The 20,314-nt window shown below is 40.7% G+C and overlaps 1 non-coding gene across 1 annotated transcript; it reads left to right on the top strand.

The window, feature by feature from the left end:
* Positions 1 to 12,652: 12,652 nt before the first annotated feature.
* On the top strand, positions 12,653 to 12,775 carry LOC127221681 (small nucleolar RNA SNORA40). Its single transcript, XR_007834475.1, has one exon. It is a non-coding gene; the product is annotated as a small nucleolar RNA SNORA40 (small nucleolar RNA).
* The last annotated feature ends 7,539 nt before the right edge of the window (positions 12,776 to 20,314 follow it).

The following is a 20,314-nucleotide window of genomic DNA, read 5'->3' as shown; positions in this document are numbered from 1 at the left end:
GACAACTGAGGCATGTAATCCTGGTTTGTAGAAGTAGAATGGTGTTATATTCTTCTTTGCTGTAACCCCACAGCAACACTATAAAAATGACACTATTGTGTTGTGGAGGTTCTTATCTATCCAGCCTGGTCCTACTACTTCTTCAGTCCCAAATGAACACACAGAGACTTATATTAATTATTAAACTGTTGGCCAATGACCAGTGCTTCTTATTGGCTAGCTCTGTCTTAATTATTAACCCATTTCTATTATTATGTGTTTTTCCATGTGGTCTTATCTTACGGGAGAATACCTGGTGCATCCTTTCTTCCCTGTCCTTACATGGTGACTATTCTGACAGGCCCTTTCTGCCTGCTTTTCCCAGAATTCTCATCATCTTAGTCCTGCCTATCTTTCTGGTTCATTGGCCAGACAGTATTTTATTTATCAACCAATAAGAGAAACATATATACAGAAGAACTTCCTTACCCCATCACTAATATACCCATGTTACAGATGGGAATCTGAGGTCCATAAAGCACAAAACCTAATCTCCATAGCTACATAGCTAGTTATCAGTGAGTAAGTGTCATGGTAGATTGAGTGAACCTCGGGGGCCTTATTTTTTCCATAATGGCTATGAGGACTCTAGATTATTGTGTAGTTAGGATGGACATTTAAACACAGAACAGAAATTCTTAGACTCTAATCTGCAGGTAAGCCATATGGACACCTTATTAAAATACAGATTCTTATTCTGTAGGAGGAGAGGAGGCCCAAGGTCAGATTCTGTATTTCTGACAAGCTCCTCAATGATGCTGATACTTCTGGTCTCAGGGCACCATTGTAAAAGTGATGTTCTCAATCCTATTAGTACTGGTGCAAACCCTGAACCCCACTGGCAGACAGAGGTACTAAATAGTACTTTAATCAGATCACACACAGAAGATAATTTGCCTTTTTTTTCCAGTTTGAAAGGGGAACAGAAGGAGATTAAAAGAATGACTTCAAAGAGGTGCTACAAGGCCACATAATCTTCATGGAGCTGAGACCATTAGAGTAAGAAACCCAGCTTGTGCCTTACCATGATCTCCAGGGAAAGGGAGAGAAAGTGAGTCTCTGTCTCATCAGAGCCACGCAAAGGAAATCTACTTGGCCCTCCTAATTACCATCAAGATCAAACTGGGGTCTGGAATATGAGTGAAAACCCTGTAAGTGCTATGAACTTTAAAACTCTTTTTTATATCCTTTCTCATTTTCAACCTGTTGCTGTTTTTTTTTCAATTTTACATATTAATGTTTTCCCTTATTCATCTGGTTTTGGTGGTTCAAGCCTTTAATCTTAGCATTTGGGAGGCAGATATATTGGATCAATGTGAGTTTGAGGTCATCTTGGTGTTCTTTCAAGAACTATAGCTAGGGATACATAGTGAGACTTTGTCTCTGAAATCAACCAATTGACAAACAAAAAAGCCTAAAAGTCTTTCTACTGTAGTTATGTTTCCTGTACCAAGTGGCTGAATGAACCTAGAGTCTCATGTGTGCTATAAACAAGTATTTTACCATCGAGCTTCATTCCAAGCCTAAAACAAAACAAAACAAAACTGTTACCTTATTTAACTTTAAATGTGTGGGGGGGCAGTTGCCCTCAGAGTCCAGGCAGATGTCTGTGAGCTGGAATTACAGATGATTGTAGCCACCCAACATGGGTGCTGGGAATTGATGTGGGGTGCTCAGAAATGGTATTACCTAATCATAACCCTTGATCCTGCTCTCTAGCCCCTTCTTTTTTATTTTTTTTATGACAAGATCTCACTAGGTTGCCCAGGCTAGCTTTAAATTCACTCTGTAGTCTGCCTCGGCCTCTCAAGTTGCTAGACTTATAATCTTTTGCTACCATGCTCATCTGAAGTTCTTCTTGGTGTAGTGTTCAGTGAACTTTGACAAATGCAGTCTAGACACAGAGCATCCCCATCATGCCCGATTACCTCTTGTTGCTCCTAGATAACAGTCCCATCCCCTAGATTCTATAGCTCTGCCTTTTCTATAATGTCCCATGAATGGAACCACATAACTGGTAGCTTTTTGGGTCAGACTCTTTGACTCGACAGAATGTACTTAGGATTCCCATATGTTTTCATATTTGTTAGTTAAGTTCTATCCTTTTACATTTCCCAATTACATGCTCATAGAACAGTTTGTGCATTCCCAATTGAAAGATCTTTGCATTTCATCCTTTACATGAAATAGAGCTGCTAGAAATACCTGGGCACAGAGTTTTCTTTAAACACACATTTTTATTTCTCTTAGATGAGTATCAATGAGTGGTATTATTTGGTCACTTTGTAAGAAAATGACAAACTATTTTCCCAATGGCTACACCATTTAGCATTCATCCTAGGAACATATTAGTATTATTTCTGAATTTTACTGACTGCTGAACACCAGGCACATTTCACTTTGGGTACCTCAGTGAGGAGCTACTGTGAGCAAGAGCCACCCAAGAGAATGTTGAAGTCAGTGGCTTGGGAAAAGCTAGAGAGGCTGTATTTCTTTCCCTCGACCCCTCCCAGACCCATCTGTTGAGGTCTTCGTGGGTTGTTCCTTGGCCATGCAACCTCTCACCCAGCAAGTATGCAGTCCTCAGTCACTATCCTTGTGGTCAGATAATGTGACTCCAAGAGCACACATACCACTGACAGAGCTCTAGGTATTTTATTCTTCTGTCCTTCATTGAGCCTCTGCAGGGACAGCCCCCTGTCCCAGCTCAGCGCCTATGTCAACCTGAAAGCTATAATCCAGATGAAAATCCTCTTGTGCTCCTGTGTTCCCCCTTCCATTTTTCTCCCTGAGATGCAGTTTGTCAAGGTAAATGTGGGCTTAATTCCTGTATTATAGGAAGGAGATGAGAAATGTTACAGGATTTGACACTCTATTCAAGATATTGACTCTTTCCTAATCTAGAAGCTGTGAGTCCTCACCCCTGCTGGGCAGTGCTAAACTTTTCTGAGAAAAATGACACTTGTTTTTTTTGTTTTTTTTTTTTCTGTACATTTATTTCTGGGAAAAAAAAAGTCAGTGAGCAGAGGTAAAATAGCATGGCTTGAGGGAAACTGTGTTGGCTTGGCTTTCAAGTTTTCTATCACCTGGCTCTGTAAGGCCTTATAGGTGAGCAGCTGAGTTCTTTGGGGGTTTTAATTATTGGGTTTGTTTTTATTTTGACAGGATCTGACTATGTAGTTCAGGTTAATCTCAGACATTATGTAACCCAGACGGACTTCAAACTCCAGATTTCCTTGCCTCTCTAGTAGTGGGATTTTGAGTCCAGAGCAGCTCACTGTTATACTAGCCTCCACCTGAATTCTTTAATTTTTGAAAATATGGATACAGGATACTGTGCACATCAAATATATCCTTTATATTCCAGAATCACTGATCTGTGTCATTAGCAACATGCTCTTACACTCTCCCACCCCATTTTTGCAGACTTGGAAGATATTCCCTATAAGAGTTCCCTAGTCTCTACAGTTCCAGCAAAACAAAACACCATAGGAAATGTCATACACAAAATAAATTCCTTTTGGCTTGTTTCAGGACCTAAGCAGTATTCAGAGAATAAATGGTCTCAGGTGACTAATTAAAGGTGACTTCCTTATAAGGAAGATTACTATATGAACCCCATGAAAAATCTTTACCCCTTGCTGGATAATATTTATTAAACTTCTACTCTGTGTAAGATGACCCAGGAGGCCTATGGAGAAAACCAAATGTGAAGATCATTCAGAGAGCTTTGTAATCATAGAGTACATAAAAAAAATAGTATCAGAATTGTACTAGGAACATTAAATCCGTAGTCAGCATGGACAACCTTAGCTACACAATGAAATCACCTGGGGAACTCTAAAAATTGCTGATGCCTCAGCCCCACCCAAGAGATCCTGATTTAATTGGCCCAGGTTGTAGCCTGAGCACCAAGGATGGTTAACATCTTTCAACACATGTAGCCATGGTGGAAACTCCCGGCACTTGGCTGCACAAAACAAGTGAGAAGAAAAATGACATTACCAGCAACTGGCACCTTCTCTTACACAAGGGACTCTCCAAAGTGTGTCTCATCAAGAAGTGTAGGGGGAGAGGGGCTTTAGGACTCATAAACACACTAGGATGTAGAATAGTACCAAGACAGGAATTTAGAAAATGCCACACTGATTCTTGCATGTGTAGGGTGGGATGCAATAATAGAGGTATGAGAACAAATGAAAGACATGATAGAAGGACATGTTCCTTGTACAAAAGCAGATTAAAATTGTTCTACAAAAATAATATTTTAATAGACCTGAGTGGAAACTTCAGCTCCACTATTATTAACTCCATAATTTCTCTGTCCTTCATCTTCCCAACTGAACAATGGATACAACAACAGTCTCTTCCTTTTATGGTTTATAGGAAAATCAAAACATATGTAAAAACTTTAGCTTGATTCTTGGCATGCAAGCTCTCTACAAGTTTGAAATGTCTGTTATCATCTTAATAGTGGTTGTTAGTAGTGTGCTATGGAGACCTAATTAACCTCAGTTAAGGGAAATTAGTCAAGCCTTTTTTGCAACAAACAGAAGTTAATAGGGTCTAGAGAGCAAGTTTACTATGTAAGTATTTACCTTTAATGCTTGAGGACCTGAATTCAGATCCCAACACCTATGTCAGATAGCTGGGTGTAGCTGGATGTGCTATAGGACCTTGAAGAATCATTGGGGCTTGGCATCTGCCAGCATACCTCTGGGTTCTGTTAAAAGACTCTACCTCAAAGTAATAAAGAGGATAATGATAAACTGGAATACCAAATGTTCTCCTTTGACTTCTGAGAATGCATAGTCAGAACCTAAGAAAATATAGAATAATATCCAAGAAAAGAAGTAAAAAGTAACTGTTATAAACCCCATGATGACTGGTGCATTTGAGCCCTGAGACTTTCTTTTGGAAGAAAGAGTCTGATATATGGCATTCATATATACAGAGAAAGAGACAGTTCAACCAGGAGCTTGTGTGTGTGTGTGTGTGTGTGTGTGTGTGTGTGTGTGTGTGTGTATGTGTGTGATTGCCCAATGAAAAGATTTATTGGGTTAATTTTGAGTTGAAATGTAAGTGTCTAGGGCAGGGGTAACATAGACTTGCTTTCACAGGGGAGGGGACGGGAGGGGAGTTGGGTTAGATTTGGCAGTGGGGAATTAATTTCTGGGCTTGTCTGTTGTACCTAAGAAACAGAAGCGAGCTGAGTAAGGAGAAAGAGGACCTTGGTGTGTATGTTGTGTGGCAGATTATAATGAATGGGCAATTGAGATGAAGTCAGGAGATTGTCTCAAGCAAGAAGGATGGTGAAGAGCCTTTGCTTGCTTGGCTCCTGCTTTAGGTCCTTGAGCCCATTCTTCTCATTGGCACAGGAAAAATGAAAAGGGTGACAGGAAGAGTCCATTGTTTTTCCAGAGATCAAAGGTCAGGCATCCGTGTGGGCTTTATGTCTCCAGACTAAGGCTCAGCTGGCAGATGCTAACCTCTCACTTCACTCTGAGGACCAAGATACCCAGTCTCTTCAACCAGCCCTCCTTTAAATGGTCTTCCTGAAATTGACAAAGTATGTCCAGTGCTGGCCTCTCAGAGAGCTGCTAGATAGTTCCATAAAATCCTTGGTTTTGTCTCCATCTTCTGAGATGAAATTCTGTTTGACTTAGGGTCCCACCTCGTCATTTTTTCTGGGCCCCCAAAATAGCACCTAAAACATGTACAGGTATCTTTACAAGGAGCAGCCTGTCATCTGAATGATCAGCTCAAACAAAGTCACTCTCATCACTATCCTTTTATGTGCTGCAGTTGGGTTTTTGAGGTTTGGTTACCAAAGGGGAGAGACAAGGATAGGTTGCTGCTTCTTGGTGACTGGAGGCTATGTCAATGGAAGGCCATGTTGAGAAATCAAAGCAGGCCAGCATTTGGTGTAAGCAAGTGCATCTTAACTCCTATTTGGAATTTGCAACTCCTCAACTTCCAAGAAGCCTCAAGCTTATATTGCTCTTACCTCTCCAGACCTGTGCTGGGAAACCACCAGTCCTGCGGTACCTATATTGGGTTCTCCTGTCCTACAGAAGGGCGGTGCTTAGACAACAGCTGGAGTTTATTTTGTTCTCTGTCTTTTGAAGCCAGAAACTGTTCATGTGTAACTTTAAAGAAAACTGTGATTTTTTTTTTCCCCTAGCACAAAGCTGCAATTTCAAGGCAGGATTCTATTAAAAACAGACAAATAATTCCCATTCCTTCCTGGTCCTGCCTATTGTTTTCTTAAGTTTGTTTGGATTCCCAGATTGAATCCTTCTGTCTTGGTCTCCAAAGAGAGGGTCCCGGCCATGGCTGCCCCATGAGGTTGACTGTCTGGTGAGGTCCTCGGGGGACACTTCCTGTTTCTCTGTCACAGAGGCGTATGGAGGATGTGGGAGAATGTCTCCTGTCTTCCCTATTCAGAGAGCCTTTTATTTCCTCCCTATGTTTTGTCTATAGCCAGCTTTGGTTTTCCTAAGAAGAACTGTTCCTAGGAAGAAGTGTTGGTCTAGAGCCAGCACTACTTATAGATGCTTGGTAAGCTCCAGTGTTGCTTTGAAAAACCCAAGACTGTATTCAACAACTAATCCACTGCACCTACAGAACCACGTCAAAGACCACTATCTGCTGCTAGCCACATGCTTCCAGCTGCATCCAGTGGATGATGCCCCACATGATTCTTTTTCAAGGAAGCATCCTTTATGATACAACCATGGCTCCATTCTCCAAAGCATCCCTGCTGTGTTCAGTGTCTTTCACGTAGCCATTGCCCAAATGTCAGACTGGATGCTAGTTGCAGCTCTGAATCAAGATCTGACTTTCCAATGGAGAATAGTCTTAAAATAGAAATGGGCTGTTAATACCACCTTTATATGATTTCTTTTTTTCCTCTTTTACAGCATGACCATAATCTGGCCTAGTGGGGACAGGGATGTCACCCTTTCTTTTCCCTGGGGAGGGTGCAGCTTCTTTGTGGCAGGTGTAGATGCAGTCTGCATTCAGTTATGCACTCAAGCAAACATGTGCTTGTTGAGAGATCTAGTGAGAGAAGGAGCAGCCTTTTTTTTTCCAGTGTAAGTATGAACCATTGCTTCTGAACTGTGTCTGATGAAGAATCTAGGCTTTAAAGGGAACCCTCTGAAACTCCTTTCCCAGAGTATTCCAAATACAAGCGGGCACGTTGCATTCTTTCTAAGTTTGCCTTTTCCTTGGGGGAAAGCAAGTGCTGTCTGAGACTAGCAGATAGATGCAAACGCTCTGAGCATCCTGACAAAGATAGGAACTTTAGGCTAGCAAAAAAAAAAAAAAAATCCAAATAAACAGATTTTCAAACAAACCAGCTTTCCTTTTGGTAGCTGAAAAGGAAACCCCACATCCAGGAGGAATGCAGATCAAAGCGAAGTCTACAAATGATGCAGAAACACATAAAATAACAAACAAGCCCGGTGGGAAGAGGGAACTTTTGGTAAAAGAATAGGCCTCTTCATATTACACTGAAATTAAATGCAAGATTGCAAGTGAAGATACATGAGCTGGGAATACAAAGCTATAGTTTCTTTTCCCTTTTGGGGGGCTGGGGGTATCCCTTTAATAGGTCACTTTGGAAGCCACTAAAAGCAGCAGACAAAAGATAGGCCCCTTGTTGGAAACCTTGCCTCCTTTACCTTTGGCAGTTGTCTTTGCCTCCCTCTTGGTATAAACTGGACAGAATAATTAATTTATTCTGGCTGTAAATGTGAAGCCTGAAATGCCCTGGCCTGTGACCATTTCATAGCAAAAGCTGAACGTTTTTCATTCTTGAAAACCCAGTTGTGTTGATCAGTGCCCTGGGTGAGAAACAATTAAAATGTGATAAAAAAAAAAATGTCTTAGTTTGCAGACCACCATCATTTCCCCAGTTGTGAAAATCTAATTTGAGCTAAACTTTCAGAAGAATCCTAGTAAGCAAGGTAGAAAACCAGTTTTAGAGTATTTTATCTTTGGGAATTAGGCTTGCTTAACCCAAATCTAGCGGGTGCTGAGTGGCTATTGAGCTGCACAGCATGCTGTTGCTCTCCATTTAAAAATCAGAACCACCCTCATTGCTAAGTGTTCTATCCTGTTTGAGACACTGAAGAAGTACTTGTGGTACCTCTCCTTTAAAGACCCTGAGGTGTGATTTGGACATCTCATTGAACTTTGAGCTCATACACATCTTTGCTTTGGAAACAGGACCTGACTTCCACTTTAGTGTACCTTTTTAGTAACATCTCTCAGGCAGTGTGAGTGGCCTCAGAGCACTGTAACCTGGGTCTCTTTCCCCCAGGGGGATTTTGCATCACCACGTGTATTTAAACTTCAAGTATGTGGGCTTTTTGTTGAATTGCTGTCTCTGGGAATCATATCACTTTGCCTTCCTGCTACAACAGAACAACTCTGTCGTATTGTTTCATATTCTTGCAAATGCTGTGGTCATACATAAACACAAACCAGTTCTTAAAGTTATTTATTTCTTTATTTGTATATGGAGTGGGATGGGGGTAGGGCACATGTGCCATGGCATGCATTGGAAGTCAGAGGACAACTTAGGGGAGTCATTCTCATCTCCTACTATGTGGAACTCAGGTCATCAAGCTTGGTAGCAGGTGACTTTACACATTGAGCTACATTATTGGCCAAGGACAATCTGCCTTATCCTCAAACCATAAGCTGAGTTCTTTATATTTCAGTGAAAGGTTCTTCAGCTATGAAACTGGATTCTTGAGTGTGACATGGAGCATGAACAGCAGTGTGACAAGCTGTTCTGCCAGCCACATTCATTCCCAGTGCATTGTTTCCCCAATAATCTACAGTCCCTTTCCTGTCACACTTTCATGGAACAATGAGTCTGTCCCTGGGGTCTCCATTCTATTCCTCTGACCTTTGCTTGTTCCTATGCTGAGACTGTGCTGTACCTCAGTATCAAACACACACAAATTGTTGGTATTTGGAAGAACTGGTTTTCCATTCATGACCATTCTTTTTTAAAGTTGGCTTGCCTATCCTTGGGCCTTTTGTTTTCAAGACAGGGTTTCTCTGTTTAGCAGCTCTAACTGTCCTAGAAGTCTCTTTGTAGACCAGGCTGGCTCAAACTCACTGAGATCAGCTTGACAGGTATGTGCCACCTCACCACTGGGCCTTTACTTTTCCATATAGGTTTTGTAATCAGGATGTCAAAGTCTATAAAAATTTTGCAGACATTTTTATTTTCATAGGAATTATATTAATGTTGGAATTGGCAGATGAAGTCCTTGGAATTTTAAATCTTTCCACCTGTAAACTTGACATACTTCCTTATAGAGTTATTTATTAAAACCTTTTAATGAAATATTTGTTTACAGAATGCTTGCCTATCTTTTTCTAAGATAGCATCTTTTTATTGCTTCAACTTTTGTTTATTGACAACCAACAACACTGACTTGTGTGTTCCATATCTGTGCTGTGGATTTTAAATGCATTCAGCTTTAAAGACAATGTATACAATACAGTTTTTGTCTGAATTTCATATTCATACTAGAAACAGTGTAAGGTGGACAATGAGAGTACATGGGCATTCCATGGTAGCATACTAGCCATTCCCATTGGGAATTGATGGGATATGTACAGTCAGAAAGAAGCCACAGACAGATTGGCTCAGTTGAAGAAGGACCCCCAGAAGAGATGGGTGAAAGGTCCAGTAGCATTTTGATCACTAGATAAAATATAGAAAGAAAACTTGTACATAAACATGGGTATACTTTGTTAACAGAGGATTGTTTACTTTGTAAGAATGTATTGTGGATTGAGTATTGTGTAAGGGTGAAGAGTGGCCAGATATTGGAGGGCCTTGAATGTCAGGATCAAGATTTGTACCTTGTCTTCTAGAAAGTCTCCCAAAGCTGGAGGATCTCTTGAACATTAATAGTTAACTTTTGAGTTCTTTCCACAAAGAGATAGTTGGTCAGGGCAGACAGGCTTATATTGTATCTTTTAAACTCATTTTGATTTAAAGTTATAGAGAAGTTGCTCTACATGAAATCAGATGTGTGGAAGAAAAGTTATAAAGCTAGGATAGAGGGAATCAACCTCAAATATTGAGACAGTCTGGAGTTCTCAGACCTTCCCAAGACAGGTGACCAGAGATGTAATACACAATGTATCTCACTTTACTTTTGGGGGTGGGGTGGATGTTATAGCTATATTTTATTTTCAAATTAATCCATTGCGCATGTTAGTAGGTTATCATTGATGCCATTATATATATAATTACATAATCAAATAATATTCAAATCAAGTTAAGTATGCCTCTTCAAGCACTTTTATTTTCTTATGTCTTGAGAGAGATGGAGAGAGAGAGAGAGCAAGCGCGAGAGAGAGAGAGAGAGGGGGGGGGAGAGAGAGAGAGAGAGAAATGGCTTGGAACACACCATGTAACCTGTAGTAAACTCACAACAATCAGTGTTCCTGCCTCAGTCTCCCAGTGCTAGAATTACAGGTATAAGCTATCATCTCTAGCTTCAGTTATTACTTTAGGGTAAAAAGTCTCTGTTTCCCCATAAACATCCAAAATATACAGTACATAATTACAATGCATAGTCACTTTGTCATGCAATAACACACTAGAAGTACTTCTATTATTTAGTGCCCATTAATCATCCTTTTCTCACTCCAAAAAGATCTTATTATGTGGGGTTTTTAAAGTTGTTTTCATGGTGTGGAATTAAGGTCACATGATACGGGTTAGGGCTCATTGGGAAATAGTAAGAAAGGCACATCTCTCTGGGGGCATCCATGATTCTCATTGAGTCCTCATTATTCTCAATTGCCTGAGAAATAATTTATTTTGTCATCCTCAAAGTTTCCTTTTAAAAATTCCATTCCAAATTATGCATGCATTTTTCCACACTAAGCATCATTCATTTCATTTCCTGGAAGAGTAAGATTGTAGAAGAAAGAGACATCTCAGTCCCATTGGCAGTTGTGTCTCGATGGTGAAAGAGGGAGCTGACAGGGACTGAAGCGGGATGAACATCATGAACCAGAGGTGTGGCTGCCTGCTGTTAGAGAGCGCTTCAAGTAGGTGCGATTTTAACTTTTTCAAAGTCTAGGAGACTGCACTCTGAAATAACTGTGGTGCTTATGGGGCCCCAGCCTGCACAAGGGAAATATAAGGAGTTAGTCTTTCTCATGAATGCCATTGTTCCTGGGAGATAGGCTAGAAAATTCTGCTAGATGTTTGACTCTTGAAGCCAAGTAGAGGTTCTGGACAATCCTAGCTTTTTGTTCCTCTCTTCATCTTCAACTCCTCCTCATTTAGCTCTCCTATTTCCTACTTTTCTTCTTGGCTTTCATCTTCAGTAGCAGAGAAAAGAATCCCTAACCATCTCAGTGTGAGAAGAGGGCAACAGGAGTCTAGCTTGCTGTCTGAAGAACCCTGTCCTGAAATGAGGCACTGTCAACCACTCACTGTGGTCTAGGTGACAGCCTACCCCCAAAGATTGGAGATCCCATAAGATTCCTTGAGAATAATAGCTCCAAATATCTTGGCTCATTACTAAGGTAGTATCTCAGTTCTTCCCTTACAGCCTTTTCTGTGATGCTGGGGTGGAGATTAAAATTTATCCCATTTCAGATTTGCCAACCACAGCCAGTAGGGATTGCTAGACTGAGATTGCAGCCCTAAAAGTCAGAGGGGGAAACCTCTTGATTCATCAACTATCACCTGAACAGTGTCAAAGCTTTATGGCAATATCAGTTAGTTCTTGCAACAGCCATTGGTTCAAGTCTGAGGGTTAGTCACTACTCTCTGAACATTCTCAGGGACACTACAATCATCTGCCCATGCCCTTTCCTTGGAGTTCCAAGCCCAGCCCTCAGAAGTGAGTCAGTCTTGAGAACAACATCATCTCAATCTAAGTTTAACAATTCTAATCTCTCTTCTTTGACAGCCTGTTTCTTTGGAGACTGCTAAGCCTGTCTCTGGAGCTTCCGATTCCATAGCTCTGAATGGGATCAATAATTTGTATTTTCAGTACATTCTTATGTGATGCTGGCCTCATATAGCCCAAGGCCACATTCTGATGATGATTCATCTGAACAAAATGGCCTGTTCCCAATGACTTTTCTTAAGACTCTCACAGGGATCCTTAGAAATAGTATCCCTAAGTCAACCCAACTACTATTGAGTTAGTAATGTTTTGAAGGCAGAATTGGGCAAGGCCTAGATCTTATTGTTTGCCAATATAGTAAAGAAGGAAGTAGTAAGATCACATGTAAGATTCAAGAATAGCATGTGCTACTTCTGAAAGTTTCTGGACCAATAGGCACTGAGCAAATCCCCCCCACTCTCCCCTCTCCTTATTCCCCTATTATTTTCTTATTTTCCCATACCAATTTCACATACTCTTTTTTATTCCCACTGAATATACTTCCTTTTTTACAGTTTCTGATTAATTCCTTCAGTTATTATTTTTCTAATAACACTGATTGAGTATTCTCTTTGAAATTTGCTATCCCTATTATCCATGCTCTGCAAAAAGCTCTTGAAGTTTTTCAACTACAATCATTCCTTAGCACTGAGTACATTTTTTTGTTTGTTTGTTTTGTTTTGTTTTTATGGTGGACAAGGACTTACAGACAAGTATAAAAGTAAGATCTTTTTACAAGCCAGAACTCATTGCTCAGTATGAGCCTTGATTATATATGAAGGAATATGATGGCCCCCTAGTCCCCCCAAAAAATTGTTCATTAGAAACCTGGAAACCAGTATGGTTTTATCACCTCTTATAAGGCATCAATGTTATGCTATCATATATGCCTTTGTATTACTGAATATATGTATTTTGTTTTTGAAGTAAAAGAAAAACAAACAAAAACACTTCATTTGCCTCTCTGTCCATTATAGATGCCTAGTTACAAATTAAAGAACACAACACAAATACTTCACAAGGAAAGGCATTTGAAAATGAAAGAAAAGTCAGCTCCTCCTTTCAAATAGCACAGCTAGCCTTCAGAGCATGCCAGCTAAGAAAAAGGTGTCATTTATGGTAACAGGAAGACTGAGCTCTTCCTCTTTGGGTGATAGCTGAATTTTTATTGGCAGCTCTAGTAAAATATGTAAGTTCTCACTTGTTCTTAGCAAGGTTTCCCCCTTCCGGCCCCAGTTTTTCTTCAAATAATACCTTTACTCTCCCAGTAGAATTAGAAAATTTGGTGAGTTTGAACAGGAAGGTTTTGACTGTAATCGGTCACTTTAAATCATGTATTGGCTATGTAGAGAAGAAAGGATATGGGAGAATGGTGGGAAGGTGAGTGACAGAAATGGTTCACTGAACACACTGGAAGACAGCAAGCATTTAAAAGCTGTTTGCTGTATCTCTCCAAGGCCCAAACTGTGGCCATGGTGAGGGCAAACACTGGTAGCAGCACCATAGCTATAGGAATACCACTTGGTTCTCCTTCACCTTGATGTGCTATAGGTCCATTCTGCACCAGTAACCTATGTTGTACTCTCAGGGACACAGCATATCCTGCATTACGAAACAGGTCTACAGCATCCTGGTGTAGCAGGTTCTTTCTTTCTTTCTTTCTTTCTTTATTTATTTATTTATAATTTTTTATTTAATTTTATATAACAAAGTCCAATTAAATGAAAACAAACATTTATACACAATATTTGGGAATTTGGGCGTCGTTCTTTCCAAACTACTTCCTGCTGGTAAGGGGCGCTGTCTTGGGGGATTCGAAGAAGATTCAGATATCCTGGCTGTAGTCTGTAGGGCTGTTTTGTTCAGCTGTTTTGAATGTAGGATCAGCTTGTACTCTGTTTCAGGCGGTCTGGCTTGATCAAACCACATTAGTCTGGAAGGAATCCACATCTTTTCATTTTCTGTGGAAACAAAAATAGAAATCCTTTTCCCCAGTAACTTGTCCTTCAACTTAAATTTTGGAGTCAAAGCATTATTTTTTTTAAATTTATTATTTTACATGTCGATCCCAGTTCCCTCTCCCTCCCTCCCTCCCTCCTTTTTACCCTTTCTGCCCTCTCACATGCACTCTAAACACCCTCCCCTCCCATCCCCCCACCACAATTCCATATGTAGGGGAATGCCATCCAGTTGGGGTCATGTAGATCTGACAGGTCCTGTGAAGTAGGGACTAGGGCTTCTCTCCTGTCTCTAGAATAAGGCAGCTATCCCTCTATGGGGGATATGTTCACAAAGTCCTTTTGTGCACCAGGGATACATCCTGGCTCCATTGTCTGAGGTCTCTTAGACTGCTCAGACCTTCTGGCTGAGACCCATATTCAGGGGGGCCCGAGTCAGTCCCCTGCTGGCTTCCCAGCTATCAGTCTAGTGGCCCTTAACTCCTCCTTGTTCAGGTAAGCTGTCTCTATGTGCTTCTACCGCATGGTCTTGTCCTCTCCATCTGTTTCTGGGTTCTAGTTTGACTCAGTGTTTATGTATGGGTGTTTGCTCCTATTTTCAACAGGCATTAGTTGAGGGCTCCATGGAGAAGTTAGTTGTTGATCTCACTCTCCGGGAAGGGCATTTATGATAGCCTTTCCCCGGAAGCTGAGATTGTTAGTTGGGAGCAGTCTTGTAGTTCTCTCGACCTTTCTTTGTGTTCACCTTTATCTTCAAACCAATATTGGCTCCCTCTTTTATGTTCTCTCTCTGTGTCTCTGTCTCTCTCTCTCTCTTTCCTATCTTCCATTCCTAACCAGGCTCAATCCTCCTGGTTGCACATGACTTCCTCTCCTCCCAGTTCTGTGAGGGACTTTATATGAATCTCTTAGAATACACCTTGTATCCTAGTTCCTCTGGTGGTGTGAATTATAGGCTGGTGATCATTTGATCTAGTTCTAAAATCCATATATGAGTGAGTACATACTGTGTTCCTCTTTTTGTGACTGGGTTACCTCATTCAGGATGGTTTCTTCAAGTGCCATCCACTTGCCTGGGAATTTCAAGATATCATTATTTTTTTCTGCAGAGTAGTATTCCATTGTGTAGATGTGCCACATCTTCATTAACCATTCTTCAATTTAAGCTCTACTACAGAGCTATAGTTCTGAAAACAGCCTGGTATTGGCATAAAAATAGACAGGTAGACCAATGGAATCGAATTGAAAATCCTGATATTAATCCATGCACCTATGAACACCTGATTTTCGACAAAACAGCTAAAATTATACAATGGGGCAAAGACAGCATCTTCAACAAATGGTGCTGGCACAATTGGATGAGGGTGTGTAGAAGACTGCAGATAGACCCATGTCTGTCGCCATGCACAAAACTCAAGTCCAAATGGATCAAAGACCTCAACATCAATCCAGCCACATTGAACCTCTTAGAAGAGAAAGTAGGAGGTACCCTTGAACAAATTGGTATAGGAGACCGCTTCTTGAACATAACTACAGGGGCACAGACACTGAAAGAAACAATTAATAAATGGGACCTCTTCAAACTTAGAAGCTTCTGTAAGGCAAAGGACACAGTTGACAAGACCAAATGGCAGCCCACTGACTGGGAAAAGATTTTCACTAATCCTATATCTGACAAAGGGCTGATCTCCAAAATACACAAAGAACTCGGGAAACTAGTCAACAAAACACCAAATAACCCTATTAAAAATGGGGTACAGAACTGAAGAAAGAATTCTCAATGGAGGAAATCAAAAAGGCTGAAAGACACTTAAGAAAATGCTCCACATCCTTAGCTATCAGGGAAATGCAAATCAAAACAACTTTGAGATACCATCTTACCCCTGCCAGAATGGCTAAAATTAGAAACACCAGTGATGACTTATGTTGGAGAGGATGTGGAGAAAGTGGAACACTCCTCCACTGCTGGTGGGAGTGCAAACTCATACAGCCATTTTGGAGATCAGTATGGCGGTTCCTCAGGAAAATGGGAATTAGTTTACCACAGGACCCGGCAATCCCCCTCTTAGGCATATACCCAAAGGATTCACATCCATGCAACAAAGACATCTTTTCAACTATGTTCATAGCAGCACTATTTGTAATAGCAAGAACCTGGAAGCAACCTAGTGTAGCAGGTTCTTTAGGTCTTGGCCATTTACACAGAGGGTCTTATCACCCTCCTGGAGCCACCCATCCCGGGCTGCAGCCCCATCTGCTGATGTAGATGCCACTGTTGTTGGAGATATAACTGTTGATCTGTCCCACGGTCGATGTTGAAACCCAGCCCCAAGGGTCCTCTCGTCAGGTTGATCTCTTCCTCCGTAACTGAATAATCCACCCATTCGTTCATGTCTGACGGCTCACCGGGTGGAAGCCTGGGGTCAGCCACTGCTCCGCGCGGATGAAGGTGAATCAAGCTCCCTGCAGCGTCCTCAGCATAGCTTTTACAGTTTCCTCGGCCGTGGGACCAGAAGCCCCACTGAATATACTTACCACTGCCAGTATATACCCGGATATAAGGCCACCCACTAGAGAGTGGGTAGCTCTTCTGTATCCCTGAAGAAAACCAAGTTTGCCTTTCTCATCAGCCATCAATTGCCAATAGTACCTCAGCTATTTAGAGTGCATGTGAGAGGGCAGAGAGGGTAAAAGGGAGGGAAGGAGAGAGGGAGGGCTGGGGGGAGGGAGGGAGGGAGGGAGAGGGAACTGGGATCGACATGTAAAATAATAAATTAAATTTAATAAAAAATGCTTTGACTCCAAAATTTAAGTTGAAGGACAAGTTACTGGGGAAAAGGATTTCTATTTTTGTTTCCACAGAAAATAAAAAGATATGGATTCCTTCCAGACTAATGTGGTTTGATCAAGCCAGACCACCTGAAACAGAGTACAAGCTGATCCTACATTCAAAACAGCTGGACAAAGCAGCCCTACAGACTACAGCCAGGATATCTGAATCTTCTTCGAATCCCCCAAGACAGCGCCCCTTACCAGCAGGAAGTAGTTTGGAAAGAACGACGCCCAAATTCCCAAATATTGTGTATAAATGTTTGTTTTCATTTAATTGGACTTTGTTATATAAAATAAAATAAAATTAAATTAAAAAAATATCTGAAAAAAAAAAAAAAAAAAGAACTTCATGACCCTCTCCCATGCTCCTGCTAGGATTGTATCTGATTTGAGCCTGTGCAGGTCTTGTGTATATAGTCACAGCTGTTGTGAGCTCATGTGTGTAACAGCCCTGTTACATCTGAAAAAGGCTGTCGCTGTAATCACTTATCATCTATCTCTAAGTCACCAGGACATGGAGAAATCAAGTCGGAACTGATCTGGAAGCTTCTTCCCCGCTATACTGGCTAGCATTCGCAGCACTGGGACATGTTATGCATCCTATCAGGGAAGAAAGGCAAACAACAGTCTACCCATGTGTAAACTCTGAAAGATGCAACAACTACTGGACTGACAACTGCACCTTTGTTTGTTCTCCATACTTTTTACTTACAGATATATCTGACAGTATTTTTTCTCTGCCCTGAATATTCTAAGAGACGTGATCCTAAATCACTGCTGGCAAAATACAAAAACATAGAATCAGCCATAAATAAAACTGCTTTCCCATGCATCTCCACTACTCGTTCATGCTTAGCTTGATAAGTTATGAGATGAGGTCAGAAAAGCAGAACGTTGAACTGTAAAATCAAAGGGCCACACATTCAATGAAGGACAAGAAAATGAGGGCACCAAAATCTACTGAGATATTTCTATAGCTAAGGAATAAATGACCAACCGCTGAGCAGGTAGATCAATCAACACTAGCATATATGTTTTACTGGAGATAGAGTGGTCTGAAAACTCCTCACTCACAAGTCAGGTAGATGATGCTGGGTTTTAGGTGATACCTTCTCTGGGGCTGAGTACTGACAAGCAACCTTTTCATAGAGCGAGGCTTTCCTCACAGGATGATGACTGGCTTCCCAAGAGGGAGTAGCTGGAGAAAAATGAGGCAGAGAAAGGGACATTTAGCAGGAACCACATGCAGCAACCTTGGAAATCATAAAACACACACACACACACACACACACACACACACACACACACACTCTCACACACACATCTTCTATAGCTTACTTAGTTACATAGAGCTGTTAAAAGTCACAGCCCAGGTTTAAGATGAGAGGTCCCCCTTTTCAGAGAAAGATTCTGAAAAGTAGGAGAGATCAGAAGTAGTGCTGTGGATATTTTTGGGCAGAAAGTCTCTGCCAAACTATTGTCTTGACACCCATCAAAGTCTTTATATGAGGCAGCCCTATTCTCCCTTGATCTCTGATCGCCAGGCCAGAAAGAGGTAGACCCTAACATGGGACATGGGATATTCAGGTTCCTCTCTGACCAAGAATTTCAACTAATCAGCAAAAAGAATGATAAAGCCAGTGTGGTTTGTAGAGCTCTGAACTGGGACAGCTACTTTTGGTTCATGTCTTTAGAGGAACTACAATGTTATACTCTATTACACACACAAGGAAAGGAATGAGAAAGGGAAAGAGACACATTTGTTTTTATGGGATGTCCAACTTTGATGTCCATCAGGCTTACACTGTGTGGATTTCTGTCCTCTAGGTAGACTGGGATAGGAGAAAATGATTCTTCAAAAGAGATTTCTCTCTACCCAGTAGGATGGTTTGCATTGGGATGTCCTTGGATCTGTGTTCTATGGCTCCTGCCCTTTGATTTTATGTCCCTTATCAAGGGTAGCCCCACCCTCCCTACCCATTTGTGGATTGGAGCAAATATCTCACAGAAATAGGACATGGAAAGGAAATGAGCATTTATTCTAAAACCAACTAGATTTTAAAGTTTAGTCCAACAAAGCAGTAGGAGAGATGCTTGGTGGCCACATTTTTTCGGAAGCATAGTGAGGTGGACTGCTCAGTGATGGTTTGCACTGGGGAGGCCTCCAGGTGTTTGTTCATCTGTCTTGTCTGGTTCTGGAAGCCTGTGCCCAGATATTTTGTCCTTGGACCTTACAGTAATGACTACCTTCTTTAGAGGATGACTCTGGCTACTGCAGCTGCTTTACTACATGACAAGCAGATATTAGAAATATTTGGGAGTTTATGTCTTCCTGCTAAAGCCTGCAGCCCAGGAACTGACTACTCAGTATTTCTGAAAACCTAGTTTCTTTATCTCCAAGTCAACTGGATTCTTGGGTGTCATTCACACCCTGAAAGTGTTTTGCAGGGTGGTCTGAGGCTAGGACTTGGCCTGAAATTTCCTCCTTGCTTGAATCCTTTTGTTCCCTGTTCTGGGGCCTCCATTCTTTTACAAGTTCTTATTGGGAACATTAAAAAATAAAATAAAATAAATCATTAATATATTAATTCTTCTCTTGGGTTCTGTTTTCAAAAACTCAACCTAAAATGTGAGATAAAATGATATGGTTAAAAAAATAAACATACCCTTTAAAACGATCGGACATATGTTCAGATCTCTGCTTACAGAACTGATTTATTATGAAGCATCTGTCATGTCTCTAACTTTGGCTCCCTATCTAGAATACAAAGGTGATAATGATTAACTACTGGCTTCTTGTAGCCAATATGAATTTCATCTCTATAGATCTATAACTATATCAAACAGGGCTTGAAAGGCATAGACCAGACTTGCCTACTAGTATTTTCAATGGCACAAAATTCTGTGCACTATTCCATATGGTAGCTACTAGTCATATGTAGTCATTAATTTTAAGTGTGGCTAGTATGTCCATGAAACCAAGTGTTTATTAAGGTAGTTAGTAGCATGTAGCACAGACCTTCCATTTTGGGCATTACCAGGTAATAGTATCATAAAGACAGCTCCTTGACTTTTTAATAATTTACTGTGGTTATATAAAGTGTGGTTTTGGAAATAAGCACAAATATATTAGGAATGAAGGGAAATATTGCCTGCACCTCAATTGATCTTGAGAAAGAGTGGTAAAATGCTATTAGAGAATTGTGGTGAAACGTCTATTGGTGTTTTTTCCAAATGCACAACAAACTGTAAAAAAAAAATCAGAATTTATACTGGTAAAATAAACTGGAAGAAAAAAGGCATCCATATTTATAATATATATTTATAATCTATATTTATAATTAGATTATAAATATGGAAGAAAACACTAGATAGGAGAAAACAAGTTACTTGAAATAGTGAAAATGTACCTAAATTCTTTCCACCTTAACCTGCATGATCTCTTACAATTTCATTTTGAAGATATTCCAAACAAGAAATCTATTTCTGGCTGGACATGCAGTTGGTACATATTTGTGATTCCAGTACATAGGAGAT

The sequence above is a fragment of the Phodopus roborovskii genome, unplaced genomic scaffold, assembly GCF_943737965.1.
Source record: "Phodopus roborovskii unplaced genomic scaffold, PHOROB, whole genome shotgun sequence".
NCBI classification, from domain to species: Eukaryota; Metazoa; Chordata; class Mammalia; order Rodentia; family Cricetidae; genus Phodopus; species Phodopus roborovskii.
This window is presented reverse-complemented; position numbering and strand designations above follow the sequence as displayed.